Source organism: Amblyomma maculatum, chromosome 1 (genome assembly GCF_055883805.1).
Source record: "Amblyomma maculatum isolate TAMU_Amacu chromosome 1, ASM5588380v1, whole genome shotgun sequence".
In the NCBI taxonomy this organism is placed as follows: domain Eukaryota; kingdom Metazoa; phylum Arthropoda; class Arachnida; order Ixodida; family Ixodidae; genus Amblyomma; species Amblyomma maculatum.
In genome coordinates, this window is record NC_139344.1 from 165,958,513 (window position 1) to 165,981,949 (window position 23,437).

Consider the following 23,437-nt stretch of genomic DNA (forward strand, 5'->3'; position numbering starts at 1 on the left):
TAAAAATGCTTAACTTTGTTCATTAACATCTAATCTCAAAACATCTCAAACGGTGTTTTCCTAAGTGCAAAAGATTTTGCACAATTTTGCTTTTCCCGAGACAAGTAGAGCTGAAAAGCCGTTTCTTACCTTTGTGTTTTTCTTTACAGCTTAAACATCGGTGCAGCTATTTATAAATAAAATGCACCATTAGAAAGGAGAGGAAATAAACTTTACAAATATATTAAAGTCATATTTATAAACTAAACTAGCGAGGCGCAGTAGGCGTATGAATATCGCCAAAAATGCCGTCTCTTCACCGCTGGAGTGGCAAGCTTACAAAGTTATATTTGAAATATGTTCTGGGACGTTTCAGCTCCGATTAAGAAAGGTTACTCCTAGGCCATGGAGGCATGTTTGTACAGTTTGGTTAACGTCAGGCTTAGTGAGGTCTATGCCTGGTTGTCTATCACATAACAGGGCAGCCTACGACCATATGCTAATGAGTATATCTGAGATGACAGAGACATGAATTAAGGAATTAGTAATTAAGTTTGTAGCAAGAGGCATGTAAGTTAACGGGAATCCACAGTGGGATCTGCAGACAAGAACCATTAACGCTGGCGCACCATACCCTTACAGATGGAGATTACGAGTCTCCCTAATTTTTTGTCTGCTCAAAGCTTGTCATTTCCTTCGCTCTTCCAGGTGAGGAAGATGTGAAAATGATAGCATCGAAAATACTAGAGACCATCATTAACAAGGACGCTGATCCTAACAGCGTAAAAAGGAATTTCAGAAAAGATGGGTGACTAGTAATGCTGGCAACAGTTGAAGCTAAGTGGAAAGGCAGGAAATTGAAATGCAGCATATGCAGAGATATGTTGCGAGACGACCAGTCTGTGGTGTGCGACATCTGTCTCCATTAGTTTCATCAAGTAATTGGCCAAAGCAGATGGGGCTTGTGGTTTTGTGATAAGTGCAGTGTAGTAGCATAGATGCAACCTTGCCCATTAATAATTGGAGTGGAGTAAGTGCATTGTTTTGTTTTTGTAGGATGTTCATGGTTTACATATAAACATTATGAAAAATTTCTTCCTAGAGAATGTTTACATGTAAACCATGTAAACATTCTTCCTCTCTGACTGCAGTGTGCTACTTTTGGCATGTAGACTTTGCGTATCTGGTCGCTTTGCCATGCTGTTCCTTCACGCGCTCGTAATGTCATGTCAGTGCAACGACAGCTACAGCAGTGTCTGTTTTTGTGCCCGTGAGCTTCGAAATCTGTTCCTATCTTGTGACACTACCCTGTCGCGAGTAAGATTTTCGCTGGTACGCTGGGAACAAATATACGCAAACACACAGATCGATGTTTGTGATGGAGCGCGCAGCGTGAGTCTGACAGGGGGGCGTGGTTTTCTACCTGGGCGACAACAACTGCACGGCGCTAGGGGGCTGCTCCGCTAGCTGAGGGAAGCGAGGGCTCGTCTGGCATGAAGCCAGTGCCACTGCACTCAGAGCGCTGAGGGAAGCGAGGATACAGCGAGGGCTCGTCTGGTGGGACACCAGTGCCGCAACGCCGAGGTCCGCGATGCCGGACCCGCTAAGCTACCCTAACTAAGCCGCGATCCATCGGAGCAGTGAGGGCTTCTGATAGCTATCAGTGCCACAACGCTCACTCCGATAGACCACGGCGAGCTGACGGAAGGGAAGGTGTTTACTCCTACTCTTCCCGGTAGCCCCGGGCCTCGACGAACTCCTTTGGCTCCCGGCTGCCCTTCCCTATCAAACCTGCTTTACTCTACGTGCGAGTTTCTTCCTCTTCATTCTTAATCCCTCCTCGAGGCCTCATGTAACTTAACTGTCCTCCTATATTGCGCTACATTACTTGGTAGCGCAGGCTGAAACCTCTTTACTCTCCGAGGCTCTACTTGCCTCGTCATAACTGCCAGCCCTCATATTCCCTCATATTACATAATCGTTACGCCCAGCAAACTCAGAGATAATGTACTAATCTAAATTCAACGAATATAGTTAGAACTGTGGCTCCACCTGTCGGACATCAGCGCAGGCTGCTCTCATAATTTTATTTTCAGTTATGGCTCATAGATGGCGCTGCTGCGCTACATTCCTTCCCGGTACACAACAATGGTGAGTGTCCTCACTCACAATCTCAGTTAACTTATACAAAGTTATAATAAAAGAAAACACAAAATTTGCAATACTACATGCTGCACATGCGATAATCGTCCTTTGATGGTGCATTGTCCAACGTTACTGCGAAACACTGCTCCAGTAGTTGTCACTGTCACTGCTCGCGATTCACCGTAGGTGGCGTCACTGTGGGGAGAGGGCGGTAGTAGCCCGCTCTCATTAGCTCACCTCCATGGCTCATGTAGTCTGCTGTCCACAAAAGTCAGTTTCCGGCTGTCTGGAAACACACTGCACTCGTAGAGTCTAGTTCACTTTAGCACACACGTACCCACATACTCCTTTGTGGAAGTACTTGTTCGTACACACGCACTGCGCACATGCGTTTAGTCCCGTAACGTGTTGTCCTGTAGGCTCCCTTAGTGTTGCAGGCACACTCATACACACACACGCGCGCACTTCTTGCCTAATAGTACACAAAGTCGTCTCTTCGTGGAGGTAGTATACGTCGGCCGCTTCTTCCGCGTCTGGTTGGAACAGGGTTGTCCGGGACTGAGTCTGAAGTATCAAAGAACTCTTCGTCCGGGACCGTGTCCGATGCGTCGAAGAATTCTTCGTCGTTACTGATGCCGGATGGCTGCTCGTCCTCAGTGACCTCTAGGCGTGGCTCTGTTGCGTCTTCTGCTCCGACGGGGGTGTGTTCTTCTGAACCGACTTCTGGGTTACTATCCCGGTCTATATAGGGCTTTATCCTGTTAATGTTTACAATATCTCGACGTCCTCGGCGACTTTCTATTTCCCAGTCGTTTTCCGCGGTTTGTCTCACGAGGCGGAAGGGGCCGTGGTAAGGATGCAAAAATTTTGATGTGTGACCACGTTTGGATGTAGGCATACGCACGTAAACAAGATCACCAGGGGTTAGTGGCAGCGTGCGGCGTGTTTGATCGTACCGCAGCTTATTTGCCTCCTGTGACCTTCGCTCCCGCTCTAGTACCAGTTCCCTAGCGTCATTCCACCGGCGCATCGTCTCCTCGCTTGTCAGGCCCATGGCGCCCCCCCGGGCTGCCCCTACGGCCACGTCGATCGGCAATGTTGGCTCGTGTCCTTACAGCAAAAAGAATGGAGAGTATCCAGTCGTCTCATGCACGGATGAGTTGTATGCGAACGTCACGAAGGGAAGAAACTGATCCCAGTCGCGGTGATCGGACGAGACGTATTGGCTGATCATTTCAGCGAGTGTCCGGTTAAAACGTTCGCAAAGGCCATTTGTCTGAGGGTGATACGCCGTCGTGCGCGTGTGGTTCGTTTGAGTGAGACGGAACAGCTCTTCGATCATGTCGGCCACAAAATGTTGCCCTCGGTTTGTGATCACCTGTTCAGGTGCCCCATGCCGTAGAACCACTGCTTCCAAAAATGCTTTCGCGGCGCTTGCAGCTGTGGCTTCGGGGACGGCGACGGTTTCCGCCCACTTAGTGTGATAGTCGATCAGTACGAGTACATGTCGATTTCCGCTTGAGGACTGCGTCAGGGGACCCAGGAAATCCATTCCGAGCCGCTGAAAAGGCCGCCGAGCAGGCGGGACGGGCTGCAACAGGCCGGATGGCTTAGCTGGAGGGGTCTTGCGAGTTTGGCAGTCTGGACAGGAGCGGACGTACTTGGTTATGTCGGCAAACATTTTTGGCCAAAAATAGCGTTGGCTGATCTTGCTTAGTGTTCTCTTCATGCCCAGGTGCCCTGCTGTTATGTCGTCGTGACAGGACGCCAGAATCTCTCGGCGGAGTGGTTTAGGGACTGCCAAGGCCAGTCTGTCTTCCTTGAAGCCTTTTGCTCTTCTGAACAGAATTTCCTCTTGTAAGCTGAAGGCTCGTGCTGTACGGCGGGTTTTTCTCTGGACAGGTTCACTCGGGTTCCTCAGGTGCTCAATGATAGGTCCGAAGAAGTGGTCTTCCCTCTGGAGCTCAGCAATTCTTTCCCTCTGGTCGTCCGCAAGGAAGAGCGGCATATCTTCGCATAAGGGGTGTGTGCCTTCTGCGTCATATGGGAGACGAGATAGCGCGTCTGCGTTTGAGTTCTTGATACCTGGGCGATGCTTGAGGCTGATGTTGAATTCCTGAAGGAGCAAGCTCCATCGCGTGAGACGTCCACTTGGATTCTTGGTGGTCATGAGCCACGTCAGGCTGGCTTGATCGGTGACGATGGTAAACGGTATGCCAAATAGATACGGACGAAATTGCCTGACCGCGAATATTACCGCGAGACATTCCTGTTCGGTGACGCTGTAATTTTTTTCGGCCTTATTCAGATGTCGGCTGGCGTAACTGACCACGTATTCTTCCATGCCGTTCTTTTGCACAAGTACTGCGCCGATCCCATACCCGCAGGCATCCGTATGGACTTCAACAGGCAACTCGGGGTTGAAGAGTCGCAGCACTGGTGAATTGGTAAGGCGCTGCTTGAGTTCTTCGAAGGCGTTTTGGCATTCGATGCTCCAGTCCCAGCCTTTGCCTGTCTTGGTGAGCTCGGTTAATGGTCGTGAGATGCGGGCGAAATCTTTTACAAAGCGTCTGTAGTAGTTGCAGAGCCCCAAGAAGCTGCGGACCTGCTTCACGTTCTTGGGTGCCATCGCTTGCTCGATTGCTTGAATATTGCTAGGGTCAGGTCTTGCCGAACATCCATCGATTATGTGGCCCAGGTACTTAATTCGGTCGGTTGCGATGTGGCACTTCTTGGGCTGCAGGCGAAGGCCCGCTAAGTCCAGTGCGTTGAAAACATTTCTGAGGTCCGTTAGGTGGTCGCCAGCGGTCTTGGAGAAAACAATGATGTCGTCAAGATATGCGAGGCACACTCTCCAGAGCTGGCTTGCTAGCACTTTGTTTATCATGCGCTGGAAAGTGGCAGGGGCATTGCAGAGGCCAAAGGGGACAACGTTGAACTCGTATAGTCCGTATCCTGTAGAAAAGGCAGTTTTTTTCTTTGTCTGCCTCCTGTATGGGGACTTGCCAATACCCAGACGCCATGTCTAGTGTTGTAAAGAAGTGGGAGCCTTGCAATCGGTCCACAACGTCGTCTACCCGAGGAAGCGGATGTACGTCTTTCTTCGTGACCATATTGAGTTTCCTGTAGTCTACGCAGAAGCGCCAAGTCCCATCTCGCTTCCGAACGAGAACCACGGGGGATGACCATGGGCTGCTGGACTCTCTTATGACTCCCTTCTCCAAGATCTCCGAAACCTGGTTTTGGATTCTCTCTCTTTCTGTTGCCGAATGGCGATATGGATTCTGCCGGACTGGTCTTGCATCACCGGTGTTGATCTCGTGCTCAACTGTGCTTGTACGGCCGAGGCCTTCACTTGCATTGACAAAGAGGTGCTCATATTCTTCCAGTAAGGACAGGAACCCTTGACGCTGGCCTTGGTCTAACTGGGTGCCGTACTGGACTTCGTCTATTCCAGACCTAGACTGAGTCGGAGGCCTTACGCAGATTTCAACGTTCAGGAGGGGCGTGGTTTTCCCTAGTGCTGTTCCCTTGTTAATAGTCAGGGGTGTAGGTCCCGGATTGGCGATGCGGATATACGTCATGTTGTTCTGGATGCTAGCCAGTGATCGGGCTACGCTCGGATGGGGCCTGTCTGGTGTAGGGCTTAAGGGTTCTACCAGGCATGGTCCGTTTCTGCCAACCGTAACTGGAACCATAACCTCCGTAGAGGGTGGGATCTGTAGGTGTTGCTGGCAGTAAATGACCTCTGGGTTTACCATGTCTGTGTCGAACTCATCCAGACGGAGCTTCAGGCTGTGTCCCCGCAGCGTGACTGTTCGGTTTGGGAAACTGATTGTCATTTCAGAGTTCGCGCACATCGGTATTCCACCCAGGAGGTCATACGGTAGTGTATCCATTACCAGGAATGATTCTTGCAGCTCTATCGGTCCGATATGTACATTGAGCTTCACTTCGCCTGCTGCACTGACAAGTTTTCCATTGACGTTCCTGACAATGGCTGTAGTTTTGCCCATTTCTGCACCTATCCTGGCCACGAAGCTCTGGGAGGCAATGTTCACCGATGCGCCGGTGTCTACTATCATTGCCGTTTTCCGGCCTTTCACCGAAACAGGAAGGGTGACGAGGTGAGAACTGCATGCGCAGGCCGCCTCTCCTGGGGAGTTACCTTTTTTCATTTCGGGGGGAACTCGTGGACCCCGCCGTCCTAGTTTCCCGATGGCTGGGCGCCTTGTGCCCCTGTTGGCCCTAGCTGCATGTTGCACTGACGCATTATATGCCCGGATCGGCCGCAACGGTAGCATCTCACTTGCCCGGCCTGATTCCGGGACTGTCGGCCCGGGAACCTGCGTGGACCTGGTCGAGCAAGTTGTTCAACGGCATATGTCAGAGCCTTCACGCTCTCTTGTAGGGCGTCAAACATTTCGGTCGTTACGACCTGTGCTGCTGAGGCGTTATGCCTCGGAGTCGACTCCCAGTTATGTTCGGGCGGGCCTGCCGCAGCATGGTAAGGGTCTGCTGTTAGAAATGGAGAGGCCGCTGCAAATCCTGGGAGGGGGTGCGCTGGCATGGCCGCCACAGCATGCTGCGCCATGGCACCTACGTGTGTTAATCGCTGCAGGTGTTGCAGAAATTCTGAAGGGGTTTTGGGGTTTGAGATGGCCACCCTCTCCATCATTTCCGGTCGCAGCCCGCGCAGCAGGCAACGCACCCTCTCCGCGTCTGTCATGGTGGTGTTTGCCCGAGCGCAAAGGTGAAGGATGCTCGATACGTATTCTCGAGGAGTTTCACCCGGCTGCTGCCGCCTCTCGTGTAGTTGGATGAAGGCCCAATCCCTGACGTCTTCCCCGGCAAAACTTTCGCGAAGAGCCCCTTTCCACTGGTCCCAAGTCTCCAGCTGCCGTGCAGGTGAATCCCTCAAGATGGCGCTGTACCACCGACTGGCCTCGCCGCCGAAGGCGAAAATCAAATTGTTGGCTTTTTGGGCGTCGCTCCATCCCACTGCCGTTGCGTAGCGCTCATATAGGCGCACCCAGTCTTCCACGTCTTCGTCAGATTTTGCAGAAAAGCGTGGAGGGGGGCCATAGAGCCTTGACGCTTGCTCGTTTCCGGCGCCTTCCATTGTGTTTTGGATGTTACGATTGCTACGACTTCGTAAGACCCGCTCGTCACTATTCCCGATCATTAAAATTTTTTTTTCTCTCTCTCTTTTATTTGCACGTCGCTGCGGCGGTTGCGATTTCAAATATTTTCGCGAAGCGGTCGTTCAGTGACCTTGGTTTTTCTGCTAATTCAATGTCTTGCCACTTTTCTTCCGGGTTAATTGGCGATGATTGTTGGACCGCCTTCGCCTGCTTCCTTCGGTCGCGGCGTTGCCGGGAACGCGACTTTCCTTCGCTACAGCTGTTCATCGTCTGTACGTAGTCGTACCCCGCACCTCCACCACTTGTCGCGAGTAAGATTTTCGCTGGTACGCTGGGAACAAATATACGCAAACACACAGATCGATGTTTGTGATGGAGCGCGCAGCGTGAGTCCGACAGGGGGGCGTGGTTTTCTACCTGGGCGACAACAACTGCACGGCGCTAGGGGGCTGCTCCGCTAGCTGAGGGAAGCGAGGGCTCGTCTGGCATGAAGCCAGTGCCACTGCACTCAGAGCGCTGAGGGAAGCGAGGATACAGCGAGGGCTCGTCTGGTGGGACACCAGTACCGCAACGCCGAGGTCCGCGATGCCGGACCCGCTAAGCTACCCTAACTAAGCCGCGATCCATCGGAGCAGTGAGGGCTTCTGATAGCTATCAGTGCCACAACGCTCACTCCGATAGACCACGGCGAGCTGACGGAAGGGAAGGTGTTTACTCCTACTCTTCCCGGTAGCCCCGGGCCTCGACGAACTCCTTTGGCTCCCGGCTGCCCTTCCCTATCAAACCTGCTTTACTCTACGTGCGAGTTTCTTCCTCTTCATTCTTAATCCCTCCTCGAGGCCTCATGTAACTTAACTGTCCTCCTATATTGCGCTACATTACTTGGTAGCGCAGGCTGAAACCTCTTTACTCTCCGAGGCTCTACTTGCCTCGTCATAACTGCCAGCCCTCATATTCCCTCATATTACATAATCGTTGCGCCCAGCAAACTCAGAGATAATGTACTAATCTAAATTCAACGAATATAGTTAGAGCTGTGGCTCCACCTGTCGGACATCAGCGCAGGCTGCTCTCATAATTTTATTTTCAGTTATGGCTCATAGATGGCGCTGCTGCGCTACAACCCGTTCGGTTTCACTTGTGCAACTTGTGCCGACTGCCTAGTGTCATGAACCCTTTTGTATGTTGGCTCAATACACAAAGTGGTGATTACCATTTTTGTTCGCGACGTTCGTGCGTGGTGGGGCCGACTTGCCACTGCTATGTTACACAACGAAAGTGAGCGCCAGATCTCGCCTTCTAAAATACCCAGGGGCCACGAGCAACGCTTTGTTTTGGACGGCACCGCTCATTCGTCGTCTCTTTGGAAAACTGTTTGGATAAGGCTCGGATTGATAAACTAATCAAATTCGACACGCACAAGAGCCGGTGAGTCGTGGGAGACAGTGGACCGATTATAACAAGGGAAGTGCACACAGTGACTTTTTGACCGCGATATATGTATACATTTTATGTATGTTGCGTATTCCCGAATGAAGCTCCAGTTTTAGAACAGATTACGTTCACAAGCAAATTTTCAATAAAAGACGTGCAAATATTCAGTCATATATTTGCGCACTTCCTTACCGCTTCAGTGACACTGTTCACGTGCAAGGTTGCATGCATTGCCCATATGTGTGCGAGAGCTCTCGCAACTCCCTTTAATGCACTTTTTCGCCTACTTTGTCATTACTGCTGCGAGCTGGTCACGCTAGATGTGACACTGCGACCAGCTTCCAGCAGCAACGGGAAAGTAGGAAAAAAAATGCACTAAAGGCAGCTCGCTCGTGTGTATACTCGCATACGACGTGCAATTTCTGGCGAGCACACACCAAACTTCCCCTCTTCCTGAGTGCGTTTGGAGGCGTTTGGCTACGTGGATGTCCTCTCCCCCATGCCAAAAATGGTTCAATCCATAGTTGAGCCTCCAGAATGTAGGGCGTAATTGAAGGAGGAATTGGCGCTATAGCACTGTAATTCGTGGCCGCTGGGAAGCATAGAAAGGTTCCGCCCTCCCTGGCCTTCTTTTGAACCCCTCATACTAAAGCCGTTTATTTTTCACACATATGTAGCACAGCGTACCTGCATGCTTTCTTTGTTCCGACAGCAATCGACTAGAATGACCTCCCTGCCGACGCCCCACTCCACACTAGCGCTAGCCAGTTCAAAAACTCCATTGGAAATATTATGCTTTAAGCCCTGCATCATTAATTTCATTTCCATTCTGCATACGTCAGTGGCCGTCTGGGTAACAGTTAGCCTTGTTAATGACTCCATCATAACACAGCCCTATGCCTTTGAGCAAAATAGCACCAATATTTTTTTTTTCTTTTTCATTCAAACAATTAGCACCAGCAAACATATATAGCTTCCCATTCTGAGCAGTTTGACACATTTTAGCGCATTTTCCTTTTTCTATGATTTCAATTTATTAATATATCGGTCACACGTGCTAAATTTGACATTAAGCATTGACATTTCATTTTGAGCTAGTATTTGACACCTTTAAAGTCCATTTAATTATCCATTTTTTCATTTTTTTCATTTCAGCAATTATTTACAATGATTTCATTAGCTCGTCATCCACTATAATACACCAATCAATCGTCAATCACTAAATCCCCAAATTGCCATGATATAATTTTTTTTTTACGCAGCCTCCGATTATTTCTGTCGATGGCTTTTCGCCCGAACGAGCTTACGAGTTGTCTCTTAAAAAGCGCTCGTATATTTGACGAAACGATTGAATGTATGATTTTACATCTGCTGTTTGTTTTTTAGCTGTCACTTTCGATTTCGTCGACGAGAGCAGGTGCACGCATGAAAATGTTGGAGGAAAGGCGTGCTGCACATAGCTGCACTCGGCACCGCCGCGGTGAATCCTAGCGGTCAAGTGGTCAAGTGTTAAGACACTCGCCTATTGAACCGGAGTATCATTTTCCCATCCCATGAAAAGCAGTGCGAAAAACAACGAAGCACAGACTGGAGAATCATCCAGTGGTCTTCTTTTTAACATTATGCAATAAGTAATTTTAAATTTACGCGCGTATAATGCTAGTTGCAATAACCTCCTCGAGAGGGCAGATCATAAACAAAGTATCATTTCTTGCAATTCGAGCGAGCTTTTTGAATAAACTGTGCAAACAAATTGAAAATTGAATTAAGAAAAGCACGCAGAGATATAACAGATCTATAACTGTCTTAATAAAAATAAGAAAATTTTTGCGGTTGAAATGTAATTGCGGAATGTGAAGCGCAGCTCACTATACTCATGTGCTAGCATGAATTCGCACTATAAATAGAAGGACGCAGGGCAGCGAGGCGTGCTTCGCGAGGGGTACTCGTGAAGCACATATACTCCTCGAACAATGACCGCCTCTGCCTCTTGGGCTAATTCTGACACACAGTTGTGTGGATCGTTCTGACACGCACGAGCGTGGACTGTTCGACATTTTTTTTTTCGTCCATATTTAGTAATTCGACTGAGTTATTTGTTTGTCAAGGCGTCAAGGATAGCTTCCAAGTTGAAAAAATGGTCTTCAAGCCTACGCGAGATGCGGCGGTGCCTCGACGTTTTTTTTGGAGATATTGGAGCCTCACAATGAATTCCTTGTACGTGAAGCGTAGTCAGTATCATAGCACTGACAAATGCGAGTGTAGTGAAAGTAATCACGTTCGGAACGATTGCTTTTTCGTCGAGCTGGTGAAACCACCCGCATGTATATATTACGAGTGAAAGTTCAAAGCGCACTCCTTGCTTTCCGAACGCTTACATGAATTTTGAGCTCTGCATGGTTCTTAATGTTTACAGCGATCCGAGCGTTGGGATTGAGCTTGTTACGTATCGATGACTGTGTTTCGTGTATGTGTTGTGCTTCAGATCTGTCGTGGGTGCAACGCGACCTTTCTGTTTGCGTGCGCGAAACAATTCTACCTACACGGAGAAGCGTCGCCACCAGGCTTGCAATGGTAGGTTGTCTGATGCGCTTTATTGGAATTAATAATTCGTGTTATGAGAGCTCTTATTACAACAGGGCGCCGACGGGGTTGTTTTTACGAAGTGTCTAAAGGTACGTCCGACGTATCTATTTGATTCTCGTAAAGATACGGCGGACGTCGATATACAGGATCATGGCTATATGCATGTCGAACGCGGCCACATTCCGCTTGCTACGCGTGAATGAATCTTATCCTCTATGCTATCAGCTAGCCGCGACTCTCGATGAGGTGCTACGAAGAATGCATCCGTTCTAACATAGATCACGGTCTTCACTCAGGATTGTGTACGGCAAGCATCGCTGTGACGCACATAGCTGCAGGCGATGCTACGTACTGCACCAGTTCCACCAGCTGGCATCGGGATACGCACATTCACGAGCAGCTTTCGATTCGCATTAAACTATCACCTCGATCTGCCCGTAATGCGAGCGAGCTATTCCTAGCATTTACGCTGTCTTAGGTCCTGAATCGACCTCCGAAGATCTAGAGCCGGCACAACACACACCTCGCCGTGCAGAACATTCGGCAGTCCAAAGTATGTAAGTGAAATGGCATTATACTCGTTGCTCATATGCAGACCGAGGAAATATGATGTTTCTAGCTAAATTCTTCGTTTAAATTCTACCTCAGAGCCGTGGCAGAAGACATGCCGAATCTACTAGAGGCCTGCGCTGCTACTGCGGCGAGCTGCACATCGACTCGTCGAGGCGAAGACCTACTGCACCGCTTTCCGGAAGCGCGAATGATCCGAATTTCCTCTGAACAGCAGTGTTCTTTGGTATTTAGTGGAAGACTATACTAAAGTGCTTAGCCTGCATCTTTTTCTCGTCGCTGAATTTTGCGTACATGTAGTTTAAACCCCCGCATGCTCGAGGTTAGCGTGACCTGACTGAACGGCCGCACAGCTTTGAAACGAGCGGGAGATGTGCATGCGTCGCCGGACTTAGGTACGCGGTAGAAAATGTGCGCTGCACATTTCGTTGCAGAAGCTGACTCTTGGAAGTTTGCAGAGTGTGACATGCAAGTGATCGTTGCTACAACAACGCATCCATGTTGCCACGGCTGGCCTACTCTGAGGCGCATAAATGTTCAACCGTGGATGTATCAATGATCGAAGAGAGGACAGATTTTCACAATACTGGGCGCGAAATCGATAGCTACCAGTGCTCAGTGTTAGAGAAATTCTGCCTTGATCATGCACAATTCAGTGTTTCAGGTGTGGTCAGTAGCTATAAGTTTGAACAGTTGGCCTTTCAAGTCTGCGACGCCAGCGATGGACCGGCGGAGCGATTTTCCACGCTACACCGCTGTCCTGCTAGAAAGCCCACTTAGGCGGCGTTTGACATTCAGCTGCTTTTTGTGGGCCCCTTAATTGAAAGCAAGGCCTTCAGATACGCGTTAAATGTTCAAAAATGTATTCTCTTCAACAGTTTCACTCCAGGCTGTCAAAGCAGGCGGACGTTAATAAAACAGTTGATCAATCCAGTCTTTAGAGATCTGTAGAATCGCCTTCAGTTTTTAAAATTGTTGGAATAGGTCACTTTCCGATCGCTGGGACATAGACCCTCATGACAGCGCTGTCACGTGAATAAGGACCACATCAGACCGAAAGCTTGTCTCATATAACATAGCTAACCAAGGTATACCTTACAGCATTGTGTTGATTGTTATGGTGCATAAGCGACTAATGCTGCCATGCACCAAGAACAAGGTTTATTGTATTTATTTTGTGTGTAATGACTAAAATGTTCTTTAGGATGTAGCTTGTTTAGGAACATTTTAGGAAACCAAAAATGCAGGAAATATGCACGTCTCTCCTAGGATCATGCTGGGATGGAAAGGGATCTGTTGCAAAATTGTACAAAATGTTTTCCTCTTATTTTCTCGGCTCTGGTGCACGTGTAAGATGTGATTTATTGTTAGTTCATCTCCACACTCCTTGCATATTGGTTTGTCTTCTTTTATAAGTATGAAGCTGTGTGTGAGGTGTGGGTATGTGTTTTGTGAAGATGACCTAAAATGTCCTCCATGTTGTGTTTTTGATTACTGCATGCTTTCCATTCCTCCTGACAGGTTTGGCAAGTATTGTTTGTAGTTGATTTCAATGTTTCAAAAATCCTGCCATTTCGCTCTCACTTTTCTTTGTACAAGCTTCTTGGTATCTTCATGCAGCATATTCACCCTCTGTAATTTAGCATTGCATCAAGGTAACCTGGTTATTTCTTTTCATCACCTTTCAAGACAGCTGTCTCGATTTCATAAAGTGTAGGGTTTCTGACGACAGGAACTCATTGGAAGTCATAGAAATAAATGAGATCCACAATCATGAGCTATCTAGGGTATGCATATACATGTCCATCACTCAGTGGAATGGTGTCAGTACGCTGTTAGAACAGGTCTTGTGGTAACAACAACCATTGTCTGACGTGGTCCTTTAATGGGCATTGAAGTGCTATGTAACTACAGGTACTGACAGAACTCTTGATCATGTTATGTGATGATGCGATCCTTACATGCTTATAGGTGTACATTTCAGAATCTGCAGTGCACCACTTGACCATTTGCCACCAGTTTGTGTGAAAATGTATTTTTCATGCATGTTAACCAGTATTTAAAAGATGAACCCTGTGCACAAGCCAAAAGTTATTCGAGCCAAATGTCACGAGGCCACACGACATGGCAGGAGCTGTTAAGTCAAGCTTACAAAGTTATATTTGAAATATGTTCTGGGACGTTTCAGCTCCGATTAAGAAAGGTTACTCCTAGGCCATGGAGGCATGTTTGTACAGTTTGGTTAACGTCAGGCTTAGTGAGGTCTATGCCTGGTTGTCTATCACATAACAGGGCAGCCTACGACCATATGCTAATGAGTATATCTGAGATGACAGAGACATGAATTAAGGAATTAGTAATTAAGTTTGTAGCAAGAGGCATGTAAGTTAACGGCAATCCACAGTGGGATCTGCAGACAAGAACCATTAACGCTGGCGCACCATACCCTTACAGATGGAGATTACGAGTCTCCCTAATTTTTTGTCTGCTCAAAGCTTGTCATTTCCTTCGCTCTTCCAGGTGAGGAAGATGTGAAAATGATAGCATCGAAAATACTAGAGACCATCATTAACAAGGACGCTGATCCTAACAGCGTAAAAAGGAATTTCAGAAAAGATGGGTGACTAGTAATGCTGGCAACAGTTGAAGCTAAGTGGAAAGGCAGGAAATTGAAATGCAGCATATGCAGAGATATGTTGCGAGACGACCGGTCTGTGGTGTGCGACATCTGTCTCCGTTAGTTTCATCAAGTAATTGGCCAAAGCAGATGGGGCTTGTGGTTTTGTGATAAGTGCAGTGTAGTAGCATAGATGCAACCTTGCCCATTAATAATTGGAGTGGAGTAAGTGCATTGTTTTGTTTTTGTAGGATGTTCATGGTTTACATATAAACATTATGAGAAATTTCTTCCTAGAGAATGTTTACATGTAAACCATGTAAACATTCTTCCTCTCTGACTACAGTGTGCTACTTTTGGCATGTAGACTTTGCGTCTCTGGTCGCTTTGCCATGCTGTTCCTTCACGCGCTCGTAATGTCATGTCAGTGCAACGACAGCTACAGCAGTGTCTGTTTTTGTGCCCGTGAGCTTCGAAATCTGTCTCTATCTTGTGACACTACCCGTTCGGTTTCACTTGTGCAACTTGTGCCGACTGTCTAGTGTCATGAACCCTTTTGTATGTTGGCTCAATACACAAAGTGGTGATTACCATTTTTGTTCGCGACGTTCGTGCGTGGTGGGGCCGACTTGCCACTGCTGTGTTACACAACGAAAGTGAGCGCCAGATCTCTCCTTCTAAAATACCCAGGGGCCACCAAAGAGCAACGCTTTGTTTTGGACGGCACCGCTCATTCGTCGTCTCTTTGGAAAACTGTTTGGATATGGCTCGGATTGATAAACTAATCAAATTCGACACGCACAAGAGCCGGTGAGTCGTGGAAGACAGTGGACCGATTATAACAAGGGAAGTGCACACAGTGACTTTTTGACCGCGATGTATGTATACATTTTATGTATGTTGCGTATTCCCGAATGAAGCTCCAGTTTTAGAACAGATTACGTTCACAAGGAAATTTTCAATAAAAGACGTGCAAATATTCAGTCATATATTTGCGCACTTCCTTACCGCTTCAGTGACACTGTTCACGTGCAAGGTTGCATGCATTGCCCATATGTGTGCGAGAGCTCTCGCAACTCCCTTTAATGCACTTTTTCGCCTACTTTGTCATTACTGCTGCGAGCTGGTCACGCTAGATGTGACACTGCGACCAGCTTCCAGCAGCAACGGGAAAGTAGGACAAAATATGCACTAAAGGCAGCTCGCTCGTGTGTATACTCGCATACGACGTGCAATTTCTGGCGAGCACACACCAAACTTCCCCTCTTCCAGAGTGCGTTTGGAGGCGTTTGGCTACGTGGATGTCCTCTCCCCCATGCCAAAAATGGTTCAATCCATAGTTGAGCCTCCAGAATGTAGGGCGTAATTGAAGGAGGAATTTCGTGGCCGCTGGGAGGCATAGAAAGGTTCCGCCCTCCCTGGCCTTCCTTTGAACCTCTCATACTAAAGCCGTTTATTTTCCACACATATGTAGCACAGCGTACCGGCATGCTTTCTTTGTTCCGACAGCAATCGACTAGAATGACCTCCCTGCCGACGCCCCACTCCACACTAGCGCTAGCCAGTTCAAAAACTCCATTGGAAATATAATGCTTTAAGCCCTGCATCATTAATTTCATTTCCATTCTGCATACGTCAGTGGCCGTCTGGGTAACAGTTAGCCTTGTTAAAGACTCCATCATAACACAGCCCTATGCCCTTGAGCAAAATAGCACCAATATTTTTTTTCTTTTTCATTCAAACGATTAGCACCAGCAAACATATTGGCTTCCAAATCTGAGCAGTTTGACACATTTTAGCGCATTTTCCTTATTCTATGATTTCAATTTATTAATATATCGGTCACACGTGCTAAATTTGACATTAAGCATTGACATTTCATTTTGAGCTAGTATTTGACACCTTTAAAGTCCATTTAATTATCCATTTTTTCATTTTTTTCATTTCAGCAATTAATTACAATGATTTCATTAGCTCGTCATCCACTATAATACACCAATCAATCGTCAATCACTAAATCCCCAAATTGCCATGATATAATTTTTTTTTTACGCAGCCTCCGATTATTTCTGTCGATGGCTTTTCGCCCGAACGAGCTTACGAGTTGTCTCTTAAAAAGCGCTCGTATATTTGACGAAACGATTGAATGTATGATTTTATATCTGCTGTTTGTTTTTTAGCTGTCACTTTCGATTTCGTCGACGAGAGCAGGCGCACGCATGAAAATGTTGGAGGAAAGGCGTGCTGCACATAGCTGCACTCGGCACCGCCGCGGTGAATCCTAGCGGTCAAGTGGTCAAGTGTTAAGACACTCGCCTATTGAACCGGAGTATCATTTTCCCATCCCATGAAAAGCAGTGCGAAAAACAACGAAGCACAGACTGGAGAATCATCCAGTGGTCTTCTTTTTAACATTATGCAATAAGTAATTTTAAATTTACGCGCGTATAATGCTAGTTGCAATAACCTCCTCGAGAGGGCAGATCATAAACAAAGTATCATTTCTTGCAATTCGAGCGAGCTTTTTGAATAAACTGTGCAAACAAATTGAAAATTGAATTAAGAAAAGCACGCAGAGATATAACAGATCTATAACTGTCTTAATAAAAATAAGAAAATTTTTGCGGTTGAAATGTAATTGCGGAATGTGAAGCGCAGCTCACTATACTCATGTGCTAGCATGAATTCGCACTATAAATAGAAGGACGCAGGGCAGCGAGGCGTGCTTCGCGAGGCGTACTCGTGAAGCACATATACTCCTCGAACAATGACCGCCTCTGCCTCTTGGGCTAATTCTGACACACAGTTGTGTGGATCGTTCTGACACGCACAAGCGTGGACTGTTCGACATTTTTTTTTTTTTTTCGTCCATTTTTAGTAATTCGACTGAGTTATTTGTTTGTCAAGGCGTCAAGGATAGCTTCCAAGTTGAAAAAATGGTCTTCAAGCCTACGCGAGATGCGGCGGTGCCTCGACGTTTTTTTTTTTTTGGAGATATTGGAGCCTCACAATGAATTCCTTGTACGTGAAGCGTAGTCAGTATCATAGCACTGACAAATGCGAGTGTAGTGAAAGTAATCACGTTCGGAACGATTGCTTTTTCGTCGAGCTGGTGAAACCACCCGCATGTATATATTACGAGTGAAAGTTCAAAGCGCACTCCTTGCTTTCCGAACGCTTACATGAATTTTGAGCTCTGCATGGTTCTTAATGTTTACAGCGATCCGAGCGTTGGGATTGAGCTTGTTACGTATCGATGACTGTGTTTCGTGTACGTGTTGTGCTTCAGATCTGTCGTGGGTGCAATGCGACCTTTCTGTTTGCGTGCGCGAAACAATTCTACCTACACGGAGAAGCGTCGCCACCAGGCTTGCAATGGTAGGTTGTCTGATGCGCTTTATTGGAATTAATTATTTGTGTTATGAGAGCTCTTATTACAACAGGGCGCCGACGGGATTGTTTTTACGAAGTGTCTAAAGGTACGTTCGACGTATCTATTTGATTCTCGTAAAGATACGGCGGACGTCGATATGCAGGATCATGGCTATATGCATGTCGAACGCGGCCACATTCCGCTTGCTACGCGTGAATGAATCTTATCCTCTATGCTATCAGCTAGCCGCGACTCTCGATGAGGTGCTACGAAGAGTGCATCCGTTCTAACATAGATCACGGTCTTCACTCAGGATTGTGTACGGCAAGCATCGCTGTGACGCACATAGCTGCAGGCGATGCTACGTACTGCACCAGTTCCACCAGCTGGCATCGGGATACGCACATTCACGAGCAGCTTTCGCTTCGCATTAAACTATCACCTCGATCTGCCCGTAATGCGAGCGAGCTATTCCTAGCATTTACGCTGTCTTAGGTCCTGAATCGACCTCCGAAGATCTAGAGCCGGCACAACACACACCTCGCCGTGCAGAACATTCGGCAGTCCAAAGTATGTAAGTGAAATGGCATTATACTCGTTCCTCATATGCAGACCGAGGAAACATGATGTTTCTAGCTAAATTCTTCGTTTAAATTCTACCTCAGAGCCGTGGCAGAAGACATGCCGAATCTACTAGAGGCCTGCGCTGCTACTGCGGCGAGCTGCACATCGACTCGTCGAGGCGACGACCTACTGCACCGCTTTCTGGAAGCGCGAATGATCCGAATTTCCTCTGAACAGCAGTGTTCTTTGGTATTTAGGGGAAGACTAGACTAAAGTGCTTAGCCTGCATCTTTTTCTCGTCGTTGAATTTTGCGTACATGTAGTTTAAACTCCCGCATGCTCGAGGTTAGCGTGACCCGACTGAACGGCCGCACAGCTTTGAAACGAGCGGGAGATGTGCATGCGTCGCCGGACTTAGGTACGCGGTAGAAAATGTGCGCTGCACATTTCGTTGCAGAAGCTGACTCTTGGAAGTTTGCAGAGTGTGACATGCAAGTGATCGTTGCTACAACAACGCATCCATGTTGCCACGGCTGGCCTACTCTGAGGCGCATAAATGTTCAACCGTGGACGTATCAATGATCGAAGAGAGGACAGATTTTCACAATACTGGGCGCGAAATCGATAGCTACCAGTGCTCAGTGTTAGAGAAATTCTGCCTTGATCATGCACAATTCAGTGTTTCAGGTGTGGTCAGTAGCTATAAGTTTGAACAGTTGGCCTTTCAAGTCAGCGACGCCAGCGATGGACCGGCGGAGCGATTTTCCACGCTACACCGCTGTCCTGCTAGAAAGCCCACCTAGGCGGCGTTTGACATTCAGTTGCTTTTTGTGGGCCCCTTAATTGAAAGCAAGGCCTTCAGATACGCGTTAAATGTTCAAAAATGTATTCTCTTCAACAGTTTCACTCCAGGCTGTCAAAGCAGGCGGACGTTAATAAAACAGTTGATCAATCCAGTCTTTAGAGATCTGTAGAATCGCCTTCAGTTTTTAAAATTGTTGGAATAGGTCACTTTCCGATCGCTGGGACATAGACCCTCATGACAGCGCTGTCACGTGAATAAGGACCACATCAGACCGAAAGCTTGTCTCATATAACATAGCTAACCAAGGTATACGTTACAGCATTGTGTTGATTTTTATGGTGCATAAGCGACTAATGCTGCCATGCACCAAGAACAAGGTTTATTGTATTTATTTTGTGTGTAATGACTAAAATGTCCTTTAGGATGTAGCTTGTTTAGGAACATTTTAGGAAACCAAAAATGCAGGAAATTTGCACGTCTCTCCTAGGATCATGCTGGGATGGAAAGGGATCTGTTGCAAAATTGTACAAAATGTTTTCCTCTTATTTTCTCGACTCTGGTGCACGTGTAAGATGTGATTTATTGCTAGTTCATCTCCACACTCCTTGCATATTGGTTTGTCTTCTTTCATAAGTATGAAGCTGTGTGTGAGGTGTGGGTATGTGTTTTGTGAAGATGACCTAAATTGTCCTCCATGTTGTTTTTGATTACTGCATGATTTCCATTCCTCAATGACAGGTTTGGCAAGTATAGTTTGTAGTTCATTTCAATGTTTCAAAAATCCTGCCATTTCGCTCTCACTTTTCTTTGTACAAGCTTCTTGGTATCTTCATGCAGCATATTGACCCTCTGTAATTTAGCATTGCATCAAGGTAACCTGGTTATTTCTTTTCATCACCTTTCAAGACAGCTGTCCCGATTTCATAAAGTGTAGGGTTTCTGACGACAGGAACTCCTTGGAAGTCATAGAAATAAATGAGATCCACAATCATGAGCTATCTAGGGTATGCATATACATGTCCATCACTCAGTGGAATGGTGTCAGTACGCTGTTAGAACAGGTCTTGTGGTAACAACAACCATTGTCTGAGGTGGTCCTTTAATGGGCATTGAAGTGCTATGTAACTACAGGTACTGACAGAACTCTTGATCATGTTATGTGATGATGCGATCTTTACATGCTTATAGGTGTACATTTCAGAATCTGCAGTGCACCACTTGACCATTTGCCACCAGTTTGTGTGAAAATGTATTTTTCATGCATGTTAACCAGTATTTAAAAGATGAACCCTGTTCACAAGTCAAAAGTGCCACGAGCCAAATGTCACGAGGCCACACGACATGGCAGGAGCTGTTAAGTCAAGCTTACAAAGTTATATTTGAAATATGTTCTGGGACGTTTCAGCTCCGATTAAGAAAGGTTACTCCTAGGCCATGGAGGCATGTTTGTACAGTTTGGTTAACGTCAGGCTTAGTGAGGTCTATGCCTGGTTGTCTATCATATAACAGGGCAGCCTACGACCATATGCTAATGAGTATATCTGAGATGACAGAGACATGAATTAAGGAATTAGTAATCAAGTTTGTAGCAAGAGGCATGTAAGTTAACGGGAATCCACAGTGGGATCTGCAGACAAGAACCATTAACGCTGGCGCACCATACCTTTATAGATGGAGATAAGGAGTCTCCCTAATTTTTTGTCTGCTCAAAGCTTGTCATTTCCTTCGCTCTTCCAGGTGAGGAAGATGTGAAAATGATAGCATCGAAAATACTAGAGACCATCATTAACAAGGACGCTGATCCTAACAGCGTAAAGAGGAATTTCAGAAAAGATGGGTGACTAGTAATGCTGGCAACAGTTGAAACTAAGTGGAAAGGCAGGAAATTGAAATGCAACATATGCAGAGATATGTTGCGAGACGACCAGTCTGTGGTGTGCGACATCTGTCTCCATTAGTTTCATCAAGTAATTGGCCAAAGCAGATGGGGCTTGTGGTTTTTTGATACGTGCAGTGTAGTAGCATAGATGCAACCTTGCCCATTAATAATTGGAGTGGAGTAAGTGCATTGTTTTGTTTTTGTAAGATGTTCATGGTTTACATGTAAACATTATGAGAAATTTCTTCCTAGAGAATGTTTACATGTAAACCATGTAAACATTCTTCCTCTCTGACTACAGTGTGCTACTTTTGGCATGTAGACTTTGCGTCTCTGGTCGCTTTGCCATGCTGTTCCTTCACGCGCTCGTAATGTCATGTCAGTGCAACGACAGCTACAGCAGTGTCTGTTTTTGTGCCCGTGAGCTTCGAAATCTGTCCCTATCTTGTGACACTACCCGTTCGGTTTCACTTGTGCAACTTGTGCCGACTGTCTAGTGTCATGAACCCTTTTGTATGTTGGCTCATTACACAAAGTGGTGATTACCATTTTTGTTCGCGACGTTCGTGCGTGGTGGGGCCGACTTGCCAGTGCTATGTTACACAACGAAAGTGAGCGCCAGATCTCGCCTTCTAAAATACCCAGGGGCCACCAAAGAGCAACGCTTTGTTTTGGACGGCACCGCTCATTCGTCGTCTCTTTGGAAACCTGTTTGGATATGGCTCGGGTAGATAAACTAATCAAATTCGACACGCACAAGAGCCGGTGAGTCGTGGGAGACAGTGGACCGATTATAACAGTCATGTATTTGCGCACTTCCTTACCGCTTCAGTGACACTGTTCCCGTGCAAGGTTGCATGCATTGCCCATATGTGTGCGAGAGCTCTCGCAACTCCCTTTAATGCACTTTTTCGCCTACTTTGTCATTACTGCTGCGAGCTGGTCACGCTAGATGTGACACTGCGACCAGCTTCCAGCAGCAACGGGAAAGTAGGACAAAATATGCACTAAAGGCAGCTCGCTCATGTGTATACTCGCATACGGCGTGCAATTTCTGGCGAGCACACACCAAACTTCCCCTCTTCCAGAGTGCGTTTGGAGGCGTTTGGCTACGTGGATGTCCTCTCCCCCATGCCAAAAATGGTTCAATCCATAGTTGAGCCTCCAGAATGTAGGGCGTAATTGAAGGAGGAATTGGCGCTATAGCACTGTGATTCGTGGCCGCTGGGAGGCATAGAAAGGTTCCGCCCTCCCTGGCCTTCCTTTGAACCTCTCATACTAAAGCCGTTTATTTTCCACACATATGTAGCACAGCGTACCGGCATGCTTTCTTTGTTCCGACAGCAATCGACTAGAATGACCTCCCTGCCGACGCCCCACTCCACACTAGCGCTAGCCAGTTCAAAAACTCCATTGGAAATATAATGCTTTAAGCCCTGCATCATTAATTTCATTTCCATTCTGCATACGTCAGTGGCCGTCTGGGTAACAGTTAGCCTTGTTAAAGACTCCATCATAACACAGCCCTATGCCCTTGAGCAAAATAGCACCAATATTTTTTTTCTTTTTCATTCAAACGATTAGCACCAGCAAACATATTGGCTTCCAATTCTGAGCAGTTTGACACATTTTAGCGCATTTTCCTTATTCTATGATTTCAATTTATTAATATATCGGTCACACGTGCTAAATTTGACATTAAGCATTGACATTTCATTTTGAGCTAGTATTTGACACCTTTAAAGTCCATTTAATTATCCATTTTTTCATTTTTTTCATTTCAGCAATTAATTACAATAATTTCATTAGCTCGTCATCCACTATAATACACCAATCAATCGTCAATCACTAAATCCCCAAATTGCCATGATATAATTTTTTTTTTACGCAGCCTCCGATTATTTCTGTCGATGGCTTTTCGCCCGAACGAGCTTACGAGTTGTCTCTTAAAAAGCGCTCGTATATTTGACGAAACGATTGAATGTATGATTTTATATCTGCTGTTTGTTTTCTAGCTGTCACTTTCGATTTCGTCGACGAGAGCAGGCGCACGCATGAAAATGTTGGAGGAAAGGCGTGCTGCACATAGCTGCACTCGGCACCGCCGCGGTGAATCCTAGCGGTCAAGTGGTCAAGTATTAAGACACTCGCCTATTGAACCGGAGTATCATTTTCCCATCCCATGAAAAGCAGTGCGAAAAACAACGAAGCACAGACTGGAGAATCATCGAGTGGTCTTCTTTTTAACATTATGCAATAAGTAATTTTAAATTTACGCGCGTATAATGCTAGTTGCAATAACCTCCTCGAGAGGGCAGATCATAAACAAAGTATCATTTCT